The sequence below is a fragment of the Anopheles stephensi genome, chromosome 2 (assembly GCF_013141755.1).
Source record: "Anopheles stephensi strain Indian chromosome 2, UCI_ANSTEP_V1.0, whole genome shotgun sequence".
Classification (NCBI taxonomy): domain Eukaryota; kingdom Metazoa; phylum Arthropoda; class Insecta; order Diptera; family Culicidae; genus Anopheles; species Anopheles stephensi.
The window spans coordinates 26,548,430-26,552,720 of NC_050202.1; positions in this window are offsets into that span (position 1 = coordinate 26,548,430).

Below are 4,291 nucleotides of genomic sequence, written 5' to 3' on the forward strand. Positions count from 1 at the left end.
CAAGACTGAAGTGGCTGAGACCATATTTGGACGAAACAGGAGTGCTTCGGGTTGGTGGCCGGCTAGGCAACATGACAGCATCGCATTCGGTTAAACATCCCATCGTGCTAACTGCCGCCCATCCTATGGCAGTTCTCTTAGCAACAGCATATCACCTCCGGTTATTACATGCCGGACCGCAACTTTTGCTAGCAACGCTCCGACAACGATTTTGGGTGATAGGAAGAAGAAGTCTAGTGAAATCAATCTACCATCGCTGTCTTCAATGCTTCAAGGCCAAACCAACATTAATCCAACAAAGTGTTGCAGATCTACCGGAGTCAAGAGTGACCCCAACCAGAGCATTCTCCGTTTGCGGCGTTGACTACTGTGGGCCATTATTCATCAAATCAAATGTTCGGAATCGCGGTCCAAGCAAGGCGTATATTGCAATTTTCGTCTGTTTCTCAACCAGAGCTGTACATATTGAATTGGTGAGCGATTTGACAACAACCGCATTTCTATCAGCACTTCGTCGCTTCGTAGCACGCAGAGGAATGGTGAAGGAGCTGCACTCAGATAACGCTACAACGTTTAAAGGAGCAGCAAATGAACTACATCGTATCTACAAAATGCTGAAGCAGAATGAGGAAGATCGTAAATCCATCTTCAATTGGTGTGCGGAGAACGGCATGATATGGCGTTTCATACCACCGCGAGCTCCCCACTTCGGCGGGCTCTGGGAAGCAGCGGTCAAGTCAGCGAAACATCATTTACTGCGAACCATAGGGACAACAAGTATAACCTACGAAAATATGCTTACATTGTTAACACAGATCGAATCCTGTTTAAACTCGCGACCCTTAGTTCCAATGTCAGAAGATCCGTGTGATCTTGAAGTGCTCACACCAGGCCATTTCCTCATCGGAGGTAACATGCAATCTGTTCCCGATATTGATTACACTAACATTGCGTCTAATCGTTTAAACGAGTATCAGTTAGTGCAACGCTATGTACGATCTATTTGGCAACGATGGCAAAGGGAATATACACAACAATTACAAGCACGATCGTCGTTCGGTAGCAGGTCAGTAGTTGAGCTTAAAGAAAATCAGTTAGTCCTTATACGAGAAGATAATGCTCATCCCACCGAGTGGCCAAAGGGGCGCATTGTTAAACTCCATCCCGGCAAGGACGACGTCATCCGTGTCGTCACTTTACGAACGGCACCTGACAAGTACATCGTGCGACCGACAGCACGACTAGCATTGTTACCTACTACCTCACCTGAATAATAATTCGAACACGTTTGTTTATTAATTACTCTAAAGAATTTCATTCTTGGTGGCCGGAATGTTCGAATTACGAAAATGTTTATAGGGTAGAAATGAATCATGATGAATTTGTAATGAACTCTAATTAATGCATAAGAATAAAGGACAATTGAATTCACACTCGCAAAGAAACCAGACGTATTACATCTATCGCTCTACAATCACGATATCACAACCAGTAAAATCTCTACAAAAATATTGTTTCTTATCATTTTACAATTTATTAACAGTTTTGCACATAAGATTTTCCCACAGATTGTTGCTTCCTTACTCAACTATTTTACATTTTTTTTACATATGGATACAAAATTGCTTGTAAACCGCTTGCAACCAACAGATTATTATTGAAAGTCAACCACCAAAAATGTATATCTTTATGAGAAGGTTATTTAACTACCATTAGGCCATAAACAAAGGCTTCTTCTTCTTCTTCTTCTTTGGCACTACAACCTCGAAAGATCTCGCGACCTGCCATTTCTGGCTTTCTATGACATCATTTTACCCGTAGAAAGGTAAGGGCAGGCGCATGGCCCTAACGGAAAGGCTGTCTGGATGGGATTTGAACCTCGGTCCTGTCGTGTGAAAACCGGCACAGCTGTCGCCTCTTCCACCGGATCGCTATTATTTATACATTATAGAGTACTTACTTACTTATCAGTCGCTACAACCGCTTTGCGGTCTTGGCCTGCTGCAACAATCCTCGATACCGCTCACGGTTTGACGCCGTCGTCTGCCAATCCATTTTCCCGACCGTTCTGGCGGACGCATCAACGCCATCACTCCATCTCAATTTGGGCCTACCACGCCTCCACTGTCCGTGTGGACGGCCTGAAAGGACATTACGGGCTGGGTCGTCCGGTGTCATTTTCATGACGTGACCAGCCCACCGGAGCCTGGCGAGTCTAATTCGCTGCACGGTAGTGAGATCATCGTACAGGTCGTAGAGCTCGTCATTGTAGCGGTAGTGTAGTCGTAGGTAGGATTGTAGGTGTAGTCAATGGAGGAGCTCCATTGTCCTTCCACACACATACGGGGCCAAAAATCCTTCTGAGAATCTTCCTCTCGAACGCGGCTAAGGGGGCTTCTTCAGTTTTGGACAGAGTCCATGTCTCAGAGGCGTATGATCTGTATAGTCCCAGCTTAGTCCGTCGCGACAGATATTTAGAGTGGAGAACTTTCCTCAGGCTGTAGTATGACCGGTTGGCAGCCAGCAGCCCTTGCGCGTAACTCAACATCAATGTTGTTGTCGGTGCTGACTTTTAACCCCAGATAGGTGAAGTTTTGGACGACTTCGAAGGTGCGGTCACCTATCTGTACATCACCTCTGCGTAAATCAGTGTTTGTTAGCAGAGCCGTTGGTGGTGCCACCATCATTTTGGTTTTCACCTCGTTAATCTCCAACCCGAGGTTTAGTGCTGCTCGTTCGATCCTTTGATAAGCTTCGGCTACATAGGAGAGTCTCAAACCAATGATGTCTATGTCATCAGCGTATGCCAGGATCTTCGAAGTTTCCACCTCCGAGTCGCGGATGGCTCTCTCTAGCCCCAGATTTAAAAGGAGACAAGCTAGTCCATCTCCCTGGTGCCGATCCTTGGTGGTAGCAAAGGGCCCTAAGAGTTTTCCATCCACCTTCACCTGGCATGTGATGTTGGCCATTGTCATTCGTACAAGCCTGGTAAGCTTGGCCGGGATTCCAAAAGAGCTCATTGCGTCGTACAGTTTTACCCTGGCTATGCTGTCATAGGCGGCTTTAAAATCAATGAAGAGATGGTAGGAGTGGAGCTGCTGCTCCGCCATCTTCTCCAAGATTTGCCGCATTGTAAAGATCTGGTCAGTGGTTGATTTTCCGTTTCGGAATCCTCTCTGATAGTTTCCGACTATCTCTTCAACGAATGGGACAAGTCGATCTTGTAAGATAAGGGAGAAAATCTTGTAGGCGGTATTCAACACCGTAATACCCCTGTAGTTGCTGCACTCTAGCCTATCTCCCTTCTTGTATATGGGATAGATGATGCCAAGATTCCAATCACAAGGCATCGATTCGCTATCACATACCTCAGTAATAATTTGATGAATTTCCTGTTCGAGTGCTGCACCACCGTTTTTGATCAGTTCGGCTACTATTCCGTCGGTGCCTGGTGCCTTGTTGTTCTTGAGCCGACGGATGGCCATTCGTGTTACACCAATGCTAGGTGGCAGTAGCATGATATCATCTGCTAGTGGAGCCTCTAGCTGTTCGTTGAACTGATCATTTAGCCCATCGCGAGAGGACCTCTGGCTGGTAACTGACCAGATCCCCATCCTTATTCCGAAAGCAGGTCACATTAGGTCTAAAGTTATTTCGGTGACCTGCTCCCCCTCCTGGTAAAACTTTCTTCCTGGTCCGTAACGCACTCTGATTTCTTGAAGTTCCCGCACCCGCTGCTCTTCCCAAAGTTGCTTTTTGGTGCGGTGAACTCTTTTCTCTTCTCTCCTGAGCCGTGTGTATTGCTCTGCGCATGCCCGCGTTTTATGCCGCTGCTGCATTACTCGGTATGCGCAGTTTTTACGTTCGGTCACTCGACTACATTCTTGGTCGAACTGTATACATTATAGAGACTAATGTTTGAATAATAAAATATTATTACAAAAAATGCAAACAATTTTCTTATAGTCTTGTGAAAATTTGGAAACTTTTTGATGTTGTGTATTTGAATTCTTGTTTTCTAATAAAAATTTCATATTTTTCATATTGCCACCTCATTTTTCTTATCAATTTCGAAAGAATTCAGTGTACAATTGAATCATTCGGAACAAATGAAAACCTTATGCTAATGAAAACTGTAGTACAACCTCCACCATGGAGGGGAAATTGTCAAACATGCTGGGAACTGGAAAATTTCATATAAAAACCTTGTAAAAGGTATTCCACCTTGTAAAACTGCATGCAGCGTTCTGTTCGGATATGTCTGCACAAAACAAGGTAGAAGCCACAATTG